The sequence below is a fragment of the Haemaphysalis longicornis genome, unplaced genomic scaffold (assembly GCF_048455015.1).
Source record: "Haemaphysalis longicornis isolate Haplotype H1 unplaced genomic scaffold, Haemaphysalis longicornis Haplotype H1 scaffold_8, whole genome shotgun sequence".
NCBI lineage: Eukaryota > Metazoa > Arthropoda > Arachnida > Ixodida > Ixodidae > Haemaphysalis > Haemaphysalis longicornis.
Window position 1 is genome coordinate 69479733 of NW_027526445.1, and position 17665 is coordinate 69497397.

At 46.5% G+C, this 17665-nt stretch overlaps 1 long non-coding RNA gene across 3 annotated transcripts in view; it reads right to left on the reverse strand.

The window, feature by feature from the left end:
* Positions 1 to 8350: 8350 nt before the first annotated feature.
* Positions 8351 to 17665, reverse strand: part of LOC144149075 (uncharacterized) — a 56124-nt gene continuing 46809 nt past the window's right edge. For all 3 annotated transcript variants that reach the window (XR_013318169.1, XR_013318170.1, XR_013318168.1), the window contains one exon: positions 8351 to 8725. This is a non-coding gene — a long non-coding RNA (uncharacterized LOC144149075). The remainder of the gene's footprint in view (positions 8726 to 17665) is intronic.

The window sequence follows — 17665 nt, forward strand, 5'->3', positions numbered from 1 at the left end:
AGTATTTAAATCTGAAAAAACGTGTAGTGCAAACATCGGTCCTAATTATTAGCTTTGTCGTATTACCGGAACGAAAATCATCTCCCAGCGTTCTTTCTGCGGTTCTGGTTATGTTTTTGTGTAACATTAGTAGACTGGTACGAGTATAAATACCTACTTGAACATGGGCGGCTGCCAGAAGAGCTTTTAACGTATGAACCCTTTTTGATGTCTTGCAAAAGCATTTCGGGCTAATTTATTTTTGCTGGAGCATTAGGGACACTGCCTACTATAACCCGTAGTTGCTTGCTGTTTGAGACCTCGGTCATTGTAGCGTGGAGACCAAAGGTGCGCCTAAGTGGCATAGAGGTAATGAGAAGCGAGAGGATAGGGTAGTAACAGCGTGAGTAAGGCAAATTACGTTCTCTAACACAAGCTTGCAACATAAAAGGAATGAAATGGCTAACGCAGACGCGGCACCATAAATCAGAACGGTCGCCCATATATTCAGTCAGCAAAGCTGTAAGCCTAATGGGCTTAAGTAACACAAATATATTCAGTCTAAGAACATAAAGGCCAAGGAACGAAAGTAACACCAATTGGCTAGACATACAAGTGATAGAAAAAAAACATTTAAAGATTAGAAAAGAGCTGTGACTCACAGGTTTGCTGCTCTAAGACCTCAAAAACTGCATTACTAGACCTCTTCCCTTGCGTCAAGAACTACTGGTGCCCATCACGTTCACTTTCCAAGTGAACTCATGATCTTCTCAACCGGTGGTGTCTGCTTAGGCTGAAATAAAGAGCATCTTGAGTTTTTTTATCTCGATGCCTGTGGCGCATTGCTGACATGCGGGTACAACGGGAGAAATGTTAATTAGGAACGCAAAGAATTTATGTGTGAAATATGGCAAAGCATAATTTTATGAAAGATTTACGGTGCCTTTGAAAAAGTATGTGACCACGTTTTACCATGGTGCCACAGAAAAGCCGTCGTCTCAAAGCAAGAAACATAACCGGCATAGGGAAAATGGTGACCCGCTTTTGCAAGATGGTGAGCAGAACAAACTTCTATTTTAAGCGATGATTAGTACTTTCATATCGCGAGTAGTTTGGAGAAGTTAACAAGAAAAAATTTGAGGTTCGTTTATTAGTGATAGCGCGACGTTCTAATGATCAGCGTTGGATTTATCACGCAAGCTTCAACACTCAAGATGAAGGGGGTAGTTAGGACGCTTAGATGATGCTAAAAAGCCACTGAGAAGAAACATGACAACCTGCGCGGCTTCTCGATATGCAGTCTCAAACTGATTCAGCATCCTTGTTATGCATGCGAAAAATGTAGCCGTATTATTTCTCGTGTCCAGAGTGGTGAGTCTCTGACTGATAATCCAAAACGTCCGTTGAGAACTGTTTCTCAATTCCCCTACGCCACTGAGAAAGTTCTGCAGCATGAGTTTTGTCTCTTTGTCAGTACCTTTTACCGTTGTTTTTACCATTAGGTTTACGACCGTTGTTTTTACGAAGAACGCTTTCTGCCATTTTCCAGGCGGCAATAGAGTTGGCTGAGTTACGAAAGATTATTTCTGTGAAACAAAAAAGGTTGTATTTTGTCTTTGAGGTCCATTTAGGAGAGGAGTTAGCCTGAAAAGATGCAATTCTCAATGACAATTGCGAAAGAATATCCTTCCAGGCGAAGTCACCGTCAAGCGCGAAGAGCATGACAGATTTATGAAAGGGCTCCGCGCTCACAGCACTCAACCGTACACAGTAACACCTCCATACGAAAATCGTGCGAAATTTTGGGTTGATGGTGACTCCTAAATATTCTTCTTCTGCAGCACTTCAACTATGGTTGCCTATGGCAGCCCAACCCGTTCCTACACCGTTTGATGAGCCAGTAGCGGTTGTGGTGGCAACCGTCGCCGCCAGGAGCGATGCAGCCCTCACCGTTTCCGCTCTACCGGCCCTGAGAAAACCTGGTGGCACGGAGGAGATGGACACGGGGCGCACAGCGGCGGACCCCACTCCTCGCCGCACCTTCTATGCAGTGTTGTACGGAATGGCGTTCCAAGGAACGGTGTTCCTGTAACTAGTTCCTTTTTGGAGGAATGAAGGAACGCCACCGTTTCATTAAGGGTTGGTGGAACTGTAACGGTAACTCGTTACGTTTGTAAAGGAATGGCAGTAACGGCGTTCCTTCTGCAAACGTTACATCGCTAGGATTAGGCTGTTTTTGACGGCAGAGCTCGAGTACAAAAATCCACAAGTCGCTCCTGTGTTTCTCTTCCTATAAGCTAGCCAATTTGCCCGCCCTTCAGCGGAACGTGCTTCCTCGAAGGTCGGTAACACGAAGGAGGGTACCACGCACCTGGCCGCAGCTTGTGCTTGCTTTCATGCCGGTTGAGCTGACGCACCTTTTGACGGGTGAATAGCGCAGCCGCGATAATGCTTTTTCCCTTTCATCGCTTGTCTAGGGAAGTCAGGATGCGCGCCTGGATGATAGAATTGTTCCCTGCTGGGGGAAAGGTCGCCTAAGTCCGAGCGGCGCTGCAGGTCCCTTGTGAAACCACCATATCTGTATATTGTCAGGGGTAATTGCCGCATTAGTGCGCGCGAGAAGCCTGTGCGTTGTGGTCGGGGGAGTTGCGCTCGCAGTGAGGTCATTCGATGTGTAGCAGCTATCAATAGAGTTGGTCGGTTTGAATTTGTTATACGTGTGCTTTGATGAATACCTCGGAGTTTGAGTGAGAGTGAAAGTGTGGATAACGCGATTGTTTGTGTACAAATCTTTGGGTTTTGTTGACCTGGCCAATCAACGGCCCAGTGCGTGTTAGCTAGTAGGTCCTTGAGGCGTCGTTTTTGTGTAATAAAACCGAAGTGTTTGGTGGTGTTGGAGAGTCAGAGCGAGAGTTAGAAAGTCGATTCAGAGAAGCTTGATATCCGTTCAGTTGACCGAACGAGAGCGAACGATGAGCCCATCGTGAGTCAGATATGTTTAGCTGAGATCATTTAAGCTTTTCTCTGTTAATGATGTCAACTTTTTAATTCAGGGGCGTAGGAATCGTGTGGTGGCGAGACCGACCACGAGCGGGAGAGAGCTGTTTTTGTCGTTTTATTCAGAAAGTAGCAAGTTTCTTCTTTGTGGGTCTATGGGACATTTGAGAATCATTGAATACCATCTCGCCTACTCTGGCCCCTACCTGGATTCTGTCACCTGTTGCAATGAGTGCCGATGAGTGCATGTGAGTAGCTTTCCATTTGCACATCTTAAGTGCAGTAACCTTACTGCGCATTTGTAAGACCGAAGTAAAAAGTGCCATATGTGTTGCACCTATAATAGACGAGCACAAAAGTTGCAGTTATATGTCTGGAGTTTGTCCGGTGCTCCCTGAGAAAGTTTGTCTAGGAGCGTTTCTTTGGATTCTGTTTATCTCCAGATAATCTGCTGCCCGAGGTGTTCCTAATCGTATAATACGCGTAGTTCAATGTGAGTTTTAAATTTCTCACTTTATTTCGCCTCAGGATTACACGACACCATATTTTGATTTAAAAAAATGGAATGCAACGTTAATGTAACACGTTCCAACGTTCGAAGTGGAACTGGGACGTGTTCCTTTTGCAATAAAGGAACTTGTATCGGGAACTCGTTCCAAATTTAGGAAGGAACGAGGAACGAGCTTTCGTTCCAGTTTAAGACGAACGTGTACAACACACTTGTATGGCATCCGTGGCTGACCTGGCGTCTCCGGAGGCGGAGGCCCATGCAAAGCGCATACAAAATGGAGCGTGGTCTAAGGAGGCCTACCCGCCGGATACTCCAAGGAAATCCGACGACGAGATGAATGTGGAAAGCGTTCCTGACTGCTTCGCAGTGCATAAAACGAGTTGCGGCGTCGACGTCTACAGAGAATTAGTGCCCCGAATGACCATACATAAACACGCACGCATTGCAGTCGCTCCAAATTTTAAACAATTTTAAGGTAGTGTCTGTTATCCCAGCAACTGTGCGAATTACCTGCAGAAATTTCTCACGGCAGTCGCCTGTCATTGACTAAGCACGCTACGCGGACATTCTATGGGATAAATATTCCCTACAAAGCCGGCTTTGGATCTCCCGCTGTAGCGCTGTGGTATAGTACTTGGTTTTAAACGAGAACGCTGAGGTTCGGATCCGACAATGCCATCGGGGGTTTCTTTTATCTTGCGGAATTTTGCGGTCGTCATGATTTCATTAATAGTTTTTTTACTCTGGTTTTTACTATATCAAGGGATCGACGCACAAGACTTCTAGAATGGTTTGAATTACGTTTAATATAGGTTGTGGGCTGTGTCGTTGGGCTGGGTTAGATTAGCTTTGTTGCAGTTGGGCTGGATTAGGGCAGGTTATGACGCGTTCGGTTGGGTTACGCTAGGTTCGGCGAGGTTATGTTATGTTAGGTTACGTTGGGACGTAATATTATTTAGCAAATTTGTGGCCAATCAGCTTTTATAAAAACTGCCGTGAGAATTTTCCGGAGGTAATTCTCACGGCTGCCGAGAGATTAGACGACGCCATAAAAACAAATGTAAATGTAGAGGCCTTATCAAAGAATCTTGATTATGTATAAAATTTCCATGCCGATCAACCGAGTGTCATGTGTCTAAAAAGCTCACGGTAATGTTAAACAGACAAACTTCCTCAATCGTTACACAGTAAGAAATTATGTGTGGTTGTACACATTCTGCGGACGGTGTGGTCATCATGGTGTGAGGTGACGCGCTAGTTTTGACGACCCCGGTGACACAAGAGCGGGAATATGACCATGAAGGGATTTCCCTCATCCCGCCTTGCCGGTAAAGAAGTATCAATCCACACGAGCGAAAGACGTGGGCCAATTGGGCTGGAAGGGAAGGGCAACGTGGGCTGGAAGGGAAGATAATGCCTGGAGGAGTGGGCGAAGCAGGTTGGGCTAGAGCAACGTGGAGGTTGAAGACTCGAATCCCGTGGGGTTGTCGGGACACGAGCTCCAGAGCAGTCCACTTGGCGCCTTGGCATCCTTGGGCCGAAGGGCTACACTTGACTCGTGGAGGCGCGCAATGTTCGCGTGTTTCGCTGCCTGCTGCCTGTCGTCGACCGTTTGTGCACGGTTGCTTCCTCGAATGCTGCTACGGGGGGCCCGATCGTGAGCGGGTGCGAAGCCTATCGTTGTGAACGAGGACAACGGTGCCTGTTCCTCGTCAACGTTCCGGCATGTGCGACGCCGTCGTCGTAGGCCCGCAACGCAATACCTCGCATCGTCACCGGCATCCACGACGCACTGCGGACAGCGCCTCATCACCCGGAACAGTTGGTCGCGAATTTTCTGTGTTTCCTTTAAGTTTAATATGTCTTAGGGTTATGTATGTGTCGGTTAACTTTGAGTTGTAATTACCTGTGTTGGTTTAAAAATATATGTTGAAACCAACATATATATATATATATATAGGTTCAATGATTCAATATATATATATATATATATATATATATATATATATATATATATATATATATATATATATACGTTTAAACCAACATAATCATATATTCTTAAACCAACACTGTGTGTTGGTTTAAGAATAAATTTTTTTCTTCTGTTGTCAGTGCCCTCGTCTAATTATTGGCACTGTAGCAGGTCCCAGTCACCACAGAATACCTGAAAGGAACCTGCGAGGGAATTTCCCCTCACCACACACGGCTGGGAAATCCTTAGGATGCCACCCTTTATATTTGAACACTGCCCTTTAGCCTGTAGGAATGCGTACAACAATATTCAGTAGTTTGGTTTCGCCATAAACAGAAACTGCAAGGGCGGGGGTTTGTGATGTCAGGCGTGACATCGCAGCTGATTGTTCACCGTTTCTTTAGGGCGAGCAGCACTTGCAACTGGATTAGAAATTCAAAGCCAACTGCATCCAGGTTTGCTCACTACACAATCACTTTTCCGAAACGCAAAATGTCTGCCGAAAGGAAGTGTTTACGTTATAACAACTTATAAACCCCTTCCTATAACTCGGAGGTTTGACTTCATGAGCTGAGGACTGCCCTGAGCAGGTGTAAGCAGTCGGCTCCTTGCCCGGACAATATCACATATACAATGATACAACACCAACATGCAGGCACTCCTTAAACGGTTCTCCACCTATAAAACAAAACAAAATGTTTACGGGGCAGCTTTCAAGATCCTGGATGGAGGTCATAATAGTGGCCTTCCCAAAGTGGGGCAGGACCCTTGCTCTTCCGCAAGCTATAGACGCAACGCCCTGAGAATCTGCGTGCAAGCTTCTCAAGATGATGATTCACTGGAGGCTCGCGTACTTCTTAGAGTAGAATGGTCTTTGTGAGAGCTGCCACGCCGGCTTCAAGGTCTACCAGGCCAGGTCAGGTCTACCAATAATCAACTTGTTGCATTGGAATCTTAGAAAAAAGATGCTTTTCTCCAGAACTAGTTCTGTTTTGCGGTATTTTGTGACGTCGAAAAGGCTTACGACACAGCGTGGCGTAAGGCGACCTTGAGTCCTTTGGTGTGTCACACACCCATGTCACGCACTCACACCAGCGCATTCGATCTCCAAGACCGCGGTGTAGCAGGCTTGTGGAGGGCCTATCCGTACTTCACATCCTCATTCAATTCAAGGCACCCGACGCTACGCGGCGCAAACGCTTTGTAGACAACACATTCTATTACATCCATTCTTGTTTTTGGGTGTGTCGTCGTTCTTTCCATGAAACGTCTTTTGGAGGTTTTATAAGTAGTTGAAATTTTGGACCTCATTTGTTCTCAGGCATATTCAAAATCTTACCTTATACACCTGTCATCACCTCTGCCTTTAATTGATTTTACCCCTATTGTGGCTTACTTGTTTTAGTATCTACATTTCGTTAACTACTTCTGTTTGGCGCTCTTGACCTTAGCTTGCCTCGCGCCAAAAAATCCGAAGTCATCATAATCATCAACTAGTGAAAGTGAGAAATAATTACAGTACGTTGCGTTTGGGAAGTCGTAGGAAATGTCAAGAATTGAATGGTTTGTTCGATTGCAGTCTGCTTGTTGCGCTTGAAGGCCGGAGTCAGCACTTTATCACTAACTAGCGAATGTAGCGAAGTCGTCTGAGCCCCCGTGAAAACTGAAGAAGAAGCGGGAGGCATTCAATCTAGTTATGAGTTCCTAGCAGACGGCCGCACTGGTCTTTCGTATTCGTCCCATTCGTTTTCACAGGCATCGACAAATACTGCTGTTCTCACCGAAGATATGTGGTGTTTAACGCGCCGAAGCTACACCCGGGCTATGACGCGCGCCGTAGTGGAGGGCTAGGGATTAAGTTTGACCATCTGGGTATCTCTAAGGGCCGTCTAAATCTAGACACACGGGCGCTTTTGCTTTTCGTCTCCATCAGCGAAACAGCCACCGCGGCCGAGATCGAACCCTAAATCAGCAGCCGGACACCTTAAACACTCAGCCACTGTGTCTGGTACGTGGTGAAGGGCCAGACTCCTCCTAGAATCCCAAAGTTCGCTGCGTGCCCATAATAAACAACGGTGACGGTGCGGTTGGCAGTGAAGCAGCCATATAGGCCAACATACAGCTAACTAGTGAGACCTAAACTTGTGTTTTTTTTCGCTTGAAACAACATTTACAATTCTGATCTGTGACAATAAAGTCCACAGACAGTCTATCAATGAACGAACTATACGACGACTTTCACCAGTGTTTTTACAATGCAAACTTTGCGTGCAAATTTGGGACTAGAGAGCGGATTTTGAGAGCTTTGAATTTATTTTCGAAAAATGGGTTGATTGAGCTGGTCTAAAAGTAGTTTAAGGTAAAATACATCAAGTAGCCTCCTTAGAAAAAAGTTTTTTTTATTTTGTTCCACGTTGTGGAAGATGTCTTTTACGAATTGTTGAGGTTACACCATTGTATTTGGATATTGTTTTAGCAAAATCAAGAAAACCTCACATTCACATTCATTTTTGTAGTGCTCTAAGGGACCAGGAAACACATTTCCGCACCCCACGCGGCTACACACCATCCACCCCACATTATACTACCCCCTGTGGAAACATTGCGACAGCCCAGATACGCTCTACCTTATGGTTTGGGCATGCCAGTCAAACCCAGACCTTGATCCAATCCCTAATGCAACTCACCAGCAGTGGCAGAGTGAGCTTGTCAGCTCAGACATGAGTAAGCAGCTTTGGCTTGCTGAAAGGGGGAAGACGGCAGGCCGCACCATCGGAGTCATGGACTGAGGACTCCGCCCACGGTCCCGCTCGACTTGACTGTTAATAAAGTTTTGCTCCTCCTCCTCCATCGTCGTCATTAGACCGAGGAATATGATTTTTTGCGGCTTTCTCTTTGTTACAATACGGCATTTAAAATAGGACAATTGAAGCATTTGGGGTCAACACATTTTTGAAAGGCCACGAAACGTTTAATTGTTACAAAAGTATCCAGATACGACTCACTTGGGTCATTTGACATTTTATTTTGTACACGCCGTACTAGACCCCAAATATAAGAGACGCAAGCCTTTTGTCAGCTGCGTGACGTAAAATTGGCCATGCAAGTGTCTTCACACTTAGCTTTATCGCTGAATCTGTTCGCCATATCCCAGAAATGCCATACTTTGGTGTGTACGCATTTATCGGTGGCAGCGTTATAAACATACATGTACCATATTCCAACCTCTGGTGTCCATTGTCGCGCTAAACATGGCGAATTTTCTGGAATATAAAGTGAAAAATTTCAGTGAGTACGTTCTGTGCTATTACCAAATTACCCTTTAAGGACTCATCTATGTATACAGCGTTGTAACACATAGGAGATCTACACGCTGCCGGAGGGAAGTTTAAATATTGATACTAGCGAAAAAGAGACTAGTTGGGCAAATTCATGACAAGCGAGAGAGCATGGAGTTCTGCTCAACTGCTATATTATCGCGCTGCAATCAGTAAAGGTCGCGAAACAAGTAACAAGAAATTAATTCAAGTATCATTGGTAGGTCTTTAGGAATGCGTGGCGGCATCGCGAACTTCGGGCTCGGCCCGATGCGCAGGCCTTGGCCCGGCTTCAGAAATGGTACACCGTTTCAACCCTGCTTAGTGTTCTGCCTCAGTGGTCACGTTCGCTTTGCTTAGCAGCAAAATTGGCTGCCTGTCGCATCTTCGGTTGTCCACCATTTTTACAATTTCATTTGTTTGTTATTTCTTCATCCTTCCTTTGCCGCCACAGTGGCTGCATACTCGATTCCACAGCGCGTAAACGTCTCGTGCTTGGCGATCGGTGCGCTGCCTGCCGCCGCATTTCCGCGGCGATTACGGGAGGAGCGCCTCTGGGCTGATAGGGGCTGATGCAGTGTTTTGGTTCTCTCTCGCTTCTTATACCCTTTCCGCACCCTAAACAACTAATGGTGACACCTGTAAGCAAATAGTGCGTTTAGGGCACTTCAAAAAGCAGCTGTTCTTTGGTAGAGCGCTCTAATGCCAACAAGAGCTATCAGGGAACGCGGTCCTATGATCTTCTCGGCCCCTCTTATGGGAATCAGTGACGACAGCAAGCATACCACCACTGTGACCTCCGAACATGTCAGAACAAGTGAATTTTGTTGTCGCTTCGTTTAGATCTGACACTGGTACAGCGAGGGGTGTGTTTTGTTTTGCAGCGCGGACAACGAGTGCGGCTTTGTTTCGAATATATACGCCGTAGAAAAATATGATTGTGGGGTGTTACAAGTTACAATCAAAGAACTGATTATAACTTGTGCCTTTTGTGGGAATATAAGCCACACGGAAATGTTAAGTCTATGCCAAGGCTGCACTTAGTAAAATTAATGCCTAGCCACTCAAACCTTATAGTAAGAACAAAGGAAAGCTAATGACACCACAGAAAAAGAAATGCTCTGAAAGTCCAGAAGAAACAGAATAGCCAGTACGAGAATGAAGAAAACCCAGTGAGGCTTCGGAAATGCTAAAGGGTTCGTCTGATAGGGCTTACCAGACCACGGAGAAAGAAGTATTTAGGGAGGGGAATCTGCTGGGCTGGGACAGGGCAGGCGGGCTGCGCGTTAATGTCACCGTCTGGCGCGGAGGAAATGCAGCTTGCGGAGCAGCAAAACAGGTGGCGCGTCAAGCGCGTTGCCATAGTTTACTTGTTCTTCTACGGACGCGACGCGAAAAATCGTAACATCATCGAATGTATTTTGAACATTGGTAGATTTCTTTCTGCAAAATAAATGAATAGAACTTCTGAACCTTTTAGCAGCAGTTATTGATAAATACTGCCCTAATTACAAGCTGTACCGCGCTTGAAACGAAGCACTAGAAGGAATCCCGGAGCAGACGACGTCTGCCGACGCCGCCTTGCCGCCACCATAGAGTTTCATACAATCTTAGAGAGTTTTAGCAGTTCGTTCGTTCCGTTGCGTACGTAGCTAATGTGTTGACTGGGACCCGTCTGGGCACTTGGGCATTCGTCATGGTAGGGGGATTAGTTCCGCGGGCTTGCCTTCGCCATGTCCGCGCCTCCTCGCCCTTCCGCGTGTGGAGGCGGAGACCGGTCCCTGTCAACCCGGTAACAATGTAACAATACATTGACAACAATACATTGGTAACAATACATTTCTCTGACGAATGAGCAGCGCCGCAACTCCTAATTCGGAGAGAACTTCGCCGCACAAAGCGCCGTCATTTGTGTTTTCGTGCTCACTGTGCGGCAATGAATCGATAACCCACCCAATTCGGAACTCTGGTTATAAAAAAATCCACTCAAGGCGGCGGCAGTGCACGCGAGGTGTACAGTTCAAGGAAAAACGTATTTTTATCGCTCCTCCCAACACCCCGCGTAGGCAAATGCGTTCATGTAAATCCAAAACGAAAACGAAACTACCTGCAATCTATAGCAAGTTCCACAAGCCATCGAGCGCCAATCCGAATCTAGAACTACCCATCACGCCCATTGAGGCGTACGATCGCAGCGCCAGCTTCCCCTCCAGTTATATTGTAAGAAACTCTATGGTTATGTTGACCACAGAGTTTCATACAATTAACTAGAGGGTAAACTGGCGCTAGTGTCAACGCGAACATGGCAGCGGTGCTTACGTTTCAATGGGGATGATGTGTAGTCCTGGAAGCGCATTTCGTAGGATCGAAACAGGCCTCTGGCTGCGCAAGTTGTGTTTTTTGACAAAAAAACTCTTATTGCCCGGTTCTCCGTTTACAAATTACATGGCGAACAAGAAAGTTAGTGACGAAAAACCGGATTTGTACGAAATAAAACGGCGCGTTTAAATAAAAAGCAGACGCGGACTCGAGGAGGTTTGTGGAGCAGGTTTGCCATTTCCTGCCAACTACAGCAGGACGCGGACTTCTTTAAAAACTACTTGGAAAAGTTTCGGCACTGGTGCTTTGTAATAAGAAGGGAAAAGTTTTGTGCTCATAAAAAAAGAAACCAATTACCTTTGGAGAAGTTATTCTTCCCTGAATTAGTGACATTCATCAAGCTGCGTTCCTATCAGCCGCCGGTACTGCTGGCCTACGCCGAAGCAGCCAGCGTTCGCACGGGAGGTGTGGCTGTTCCAAGCGATTCGCAACCGTCGTCAGCTTCGACAATACATTGCTCTGCCGAATGAGCGGCGCCGCATATCCTAATTCGCAGACAACTTCGCCGCACAGATTGCCGTAATTTGTGTGTTCGTGATCACTGTGCCGGCACTGAATTGATAACCCACCCAATTCGCAACTCTGGTTATAAAACGTTCCACTCAGGGCGGCGTCAGTGCACGCGTGGCATACAGTTCAAGGAGAAACGTATTTTTGATGGCTTCTTCCAGCACACCGCATAGGCAAAGGCATTCATGTAAATCCAAAATGAAAACAAAACTGCCTGCAATCCATAGTAACTTCCACAAACCATCGAGTGCCTATCCAAATCCAGAACTACCCATCACGTCAATTCAGGCGTACGATCGCAGCGCCAGATTCCTCTCTAGTTATTATGGCATGAAATTCTATGCCCGCCACGACTTGTTACTCTCGCCGCTCTCACCTCTCGCGGGCGGCTTCTAAGATTTGCGCGCGCTTTTCATGTTGCACAGGCCGGGCGTTGAAGTTGGAACAATCTAAATATTGACTATTGGCATAGATGATCAGAACCATGATTCACTGGAACTAATATTCCCAACCACAAAGCCTCTTTGTCCTACGAAAAACGTTCGAAACACGATGATTTCGAAACACGAGTTCGAAACTGACTCCAATGAAAGCACAGTCGCGCGAGGGGTTCGTCGGCGTCGTCTGCCCTCGGCGGAAGTCGTCTATGCACTTACCTTGAACCGGCGAGCCTTTTCCCTTTCGCGCCTCGCGACAAAGAGCGCGTCGGTACCGTGGTACCGTTCCCGGCGCCGTGACTTTATCGCGACGCCGGAGCAAGCTCCGTTGCGGCTCCGCAATATTTCTTGCTCCGTGCACCCGACCCTCTAGATGTAAAATGCCCTTCTATATCGCAAAAGATGGCGTGAAAGGGTGGGGGGGAGGGGGCGCTTAATTATCTTCGTGTAGAAATGCGGAGCGGACTCAAAGAATTAACGTTTTAGCAATCACACCCAGAAGCTGCACGTTCCCTTTCCTTTTGATTTTCGACTTTGGGGACCAGCTGATCACTGGGCAGACGCATTTTTTGACGTATACAGGGTACGTGCAGTTCACAAGCTATAAAAGGTGTCGTAGGAAAAGTGGTATGTCAGCCCTCTGATTTCAGTTTGTTCTACATTTTGCAGGCTCGCTGTGTCATATGATGATCTTTCGTAAAAGCGTTTAGTCGCATACGCGGATCACTCTATAAGCCCGCCCCCGCGCTGCTGGCGGTGGATATATTAGTGTTTGCGAGCGCTCACCTCACGACAAGACCACCCCAGATTACTTTTTTTGTCGTGTGCTGATTCCATAGTATAATTTTGCGTTATCCATCGTACTTCTTTCGTAGAGTGCTGGTGAAATTTAAGCCACATTGGCTTGTCTAGGGTAGGGTGTTGATCGATATCTGATGAACGATGTTGACAAGCATGACTGATGTGCTGTCAGGAATGAGTGCTCCGATAGATTATGTAAGCACACAAAACCGATTTACACCGTAGTATATAGCAGTAGCAAGACCATCTGGGAAAACGCTCCGTATGGAGACACCGTTAGTAAATTTCAGAGGAGTGGAATGACAATCAGGTACATGTATTATTGCCGGTCTCGCAACGGCGGGCTGTGACACACACCTGCGCTTATGCAGACCGAATGTACCAGACTAAGATTGCGTAAGAAACATTTTCACTCTCGTAAATACACCACATTTGCGAATAGACGGACTGCTTCACATAAATACGCATTTCGAACACATACAAATGGTAAATCTCAGCGGTGAACGTGCAGCAAAAGCAGCGGCGGCAATGTGGAGCGGGCCGGAGTCTCCCGCGGCTACTTTCTAAACGGTTCGCTCGGGGGATTTCAGTGGCGCCCCTACAGTAAGCATACAGGCGTATATGTGGCTACGGGAGTCACAAACAACGTCGAGGGATAGAGAGCTCAGCGTGTTGATGGGCTAGTTGGTATTGCAGTTTTAAGGGTGCAAAAACTGCGCGTGAGGGACAAAACAATACGAAAGGGACAGGACGGGCGCCTGCTCCCGTCCTGTCTTTTTCGTATTGTTTTTATTCTTTATTTTAATTTATTTATCTATTTATCTATTTATTTATTTATTTATTTATTTACTTATTTACTATTTATTTGTTTAACTATTTATTTATTTATTAATTCTGCGATCTTTGTTCAAGATCTTGGCAGGGTGGGAGAAACATAATTTACATGAGTAACTTTCGCGGCAAAACACACACACAAACATGCACAAAAATATACACAAAACAGAAGAAGATGCATCATGTGAGCAGGTGCGACTCGAAAGCAGATGGTGATTTTGCCGTTACCGCATTGTTAGAGAGGTTGTTTCAATCGAGAATGGTTCTTGTGAAGTATGACTATTTGAAGCAGTTGTTGCGTGAATTGAGTGGTGTGACTGTTAGCGTGTGTTGGCGCCTCGTATCGTAACCAGTTGAAAAGTGAAAGATGTTGAAGGTGTGAATAGCATACTGCCCAGTAACTATTTGATAGAAAAGTTTAACGCGTAGGATTCGATTCCTCTCAGATACTGTGGGCAGGTTGCTCTTATGGAGAAGTGGAGTTATCGATGTTCGCCCGTAAGAACTGTATATAAACCTTACGCGCGCCTTCTTTCAAATGTTTTCTAGTTTTTTAATAATGATTTGAGTGTATGGATCCCAAATAATTACCGCATACTCTAGCATGGGACGCATAATCGTCTCTTACGCGCAGTTTTTCCACCCTAAAATATAGCACAGGCAGCTGGTGGGTCGTGCTCGCGCTTGTTGTCAAGCCAGCATGGCCAGCTTTACGGAGGTCGCTGCACTCTCGAGGGCAGCCCTATCCACTCGCTGTCTGCAGTGTTGCGTTTTAAACGGTCTATCGCTCATCCTGTTGACAAACGGCACGAAACTGAATATAGCCCCAGAACATTTGACCAAGAAGCACACACACGACATTGCACTGATTGTCTGCAGTATGCGAAGCGTTGTGTTTCGTGATTTACGGCGTTTTTACGCGTGGCTTCTGACTGCGTAAATCGCGTAAAAACGCCGTAAATCACGAAACACAACGCTTCGCATACTGCAGACAACCAGTGCGATGTCGTGTGTGTGCTTCTTGGTCAAATGTTCTGGGGCTATGTTCAGTTTCGCGCCGTTCGTCAACAGGATGAGCGATAGACCGTTTAAAACGCAACACTGCAGACAGCGAGGGGATAGGGTTGCCCTCGAGAGTGCAGCGACCTCCGTAAAGCTGGCCATGTATAGTAACGGATTTATCGACCCGTCAACGCCGTAACTACGTGTTTCTGTTGTTTTGCTCGAGAAAAGGGCGACTGGTTCGACGCGACGCCTTCCTCTTATTTTGTTTTGTTTCTGCGATTTCCACTGGTCCCGCCAGTACGAGATCGTCTTTTTTAGAGCGGAAGCTTTAACCGCCCCTTGAGCGACGAAACCGGCATGCTGCAATCGTAACGGAAAAACGGCTCTTTCGGGGGAATTTTATTGCTCAAGCAGTTGTATAGTACGAAACGTTTATCGGTGATACTTTGAGCGGAAGGTCCGGCGTCTGGCGTCGGTGTCTTTGCGTCCCACACGGAAGCTTTAAAGGAGCCATGAAGAGAAAATGCAAGTTGGTTTTATTCGAAAGATTTCGTGTTTTAAAGTGCCCCCAGCGCTTGTCCGGATACAAACGGTGCTTTATTTACGGAGAAATTAAACAATTTAGGTTAAAATTTTGATTTTCCCGCTCAATCGTGCGTTTTCGTGGTCCCAAGTGACATCACTGAAACAGACCGCTCTGCAGCCTAGAGTACCTTCATTCACGCATCCGCCGTACAGGGTAGAGACACGTATACGCTGGCGCCGCCATTTTCGGTTGCTCGCTCGCCGCCGAAGCAAGTCATTGTGTCAAAACCGCGCTAAAATTATCGCCACAACGCGGTTTACTGAAGAAGTTTGAATCATATTGTCTGTTTCGCGTTGCTAGGTCTCGTGGGAAACGAAAAGAATAACGCGTTGAGCCCGTTCGCCCAATTGCGGCGGCGCGGGACCGTTCAAAGGTTGTCTCCACCCTGTACAGCGGTGTTGGTTTGTTCCCGCGTTTCTTTACGTTCCGTAACCTAGATGGCACCACCATACCGTGGCAAGCGTTTGGTTTGTTTTTGCCCGCATTTAAACCTGGCTTGTTTTTGTTCTGGGAGAAAATATTCGTTCCCTGAAACAGTGCTCGCTCGACAAATGGGGTCACGTAAGACACCGTTGCTTGCGTCAATCGGCCAGTGTTGTCTGAGACAACCCCAAGCCCCGTAGTGCTGTGCAGCGAAACCAATCATGCTGTGCGCAGTACGAACAGCAGAACGCATCAGTACTTCTATGTTTACATGTGGTTTCGTAACTTCCACTGTTTGTCCGATCATTCTTATTGCTTTGTAAAGAATGTGCCCTAAATTTAAGCGTAAATCGCTCGTTCGTCTAGTTTGTAAGTTCTACCTAATTTGCGTCTGCTTCTGCCAGCCTCCGCCAATCGCAGAGCGTAGCTCATATGACGACATAGGTTCTGTTGCGGGAAATGAGCTGGTAGGTCGCATGACCATTCCCGTTTTTCCTAATTATGTAGCTTATTCGAGCGAAGTTTACGTTAAAAGCGGTGTCAGTATGATTCTAACGAGACAATCTTTTGAATGAACCAAACTTGTGTTTTCTCTTCATGGCTCCTTTAACTGAGCAGTAGCGATTGTGTGTCGTCTCCTCCAGTATTCGGAAGAAAGGAGGCGAAGAACAAGCAACGAAATTGACTATGGTAGTTAACTCTCCCATTACACGGCCGTATGGATGAGCGGCGGTGCAACGCGCGTTAGACAGATGATTCCACCGTAAAGCGTTAAAGCGGGCCGCAAAGCAGAGTCATTATTGGCCAGATTTCAAAGCGCTTCGATAAGGCGAGGCAGAAAAGGCGTTTCAGTGAATAACTCGGACATTCATACTCCGCTGTTACAACCCATTAAAAGTACCGAGGTGCCCTCCGATTTTTAATTTTATCCGTTTTCTGTTTGTTTTGCTTTTATTTCGCGCCTTGCAATTGCCATTTTTAGCATTTCGCCTTTTGTTGTGTTATCATTCAACTGAGCATGTCGGTAAATTTTTCTCGCTGCTCCGTCAACAGAGCTGAGTCATCTGGCAACTAGGTGGAAAAAAGAGCTACCTGCGAGAAAGGATACAGCTGCCTTTGAAGCGCTTCCGGTGTTTCCAGGCTGACTTTAAGTAAGGCTCGCCACGTGCCTCTGCGGGCCTGGACAGGTTTCCTGCCTTCCGTAACAGCTCCTGAGCGCTGAAGAACGAAGTGTGCAGCGGGAGTAGCGCGGCAAAGGACGAAGGTGTGGAAATGAAGGCGGCGAAACAGATGCCGCTGCTGAAGCTAGCGCCCGTGACCACTCGGACCTTTAGAGTGATAGACACGACTTCTACTGTGTACGAGCGTCACCTTTTGAATTTTTCTGCTTTGTACCAGGCGGAATGAAGCGTAGTCTTGACCTATTGGCCCGTGACTGAAATGGTCGGTCTTTGAGGCGTGTATTTTGCGTTAGCAGCACAGATAGTGAGACGAAGGCTGCAATCGGCAAATAAACCTGCGGTACTGTTACGGAGTATTCGTATCGGGTGCTTTAACAACCTGTTCAATAATTGTTTGCTGCACAGAAGGAAGTCAATGCTTAATGTGTGCTTGGAGCACGGAACCACAATATTATTTTTGACGAGCAAGGAGTGACCTATGGCATAGCTCAGAAAGGGCTTTTTAGTGTTCACCGCGATAGATGAATAAGCAAGATCCTGCTCAGTTCCAACTCACATCATGGTACTGCAGGTTGTGGTCTACTCTTGTAATCGTGAATTGGACTGTTCTTCGCACTAATATAAAGTTGTGCCGACCGATCTTTTTCACGTTTCCGGTGACATTGTAACGTAAGCTCACAAAGTTTTGAACGAGTCTAACACTAGTGTAGCCACACCATTTTAGTCACAC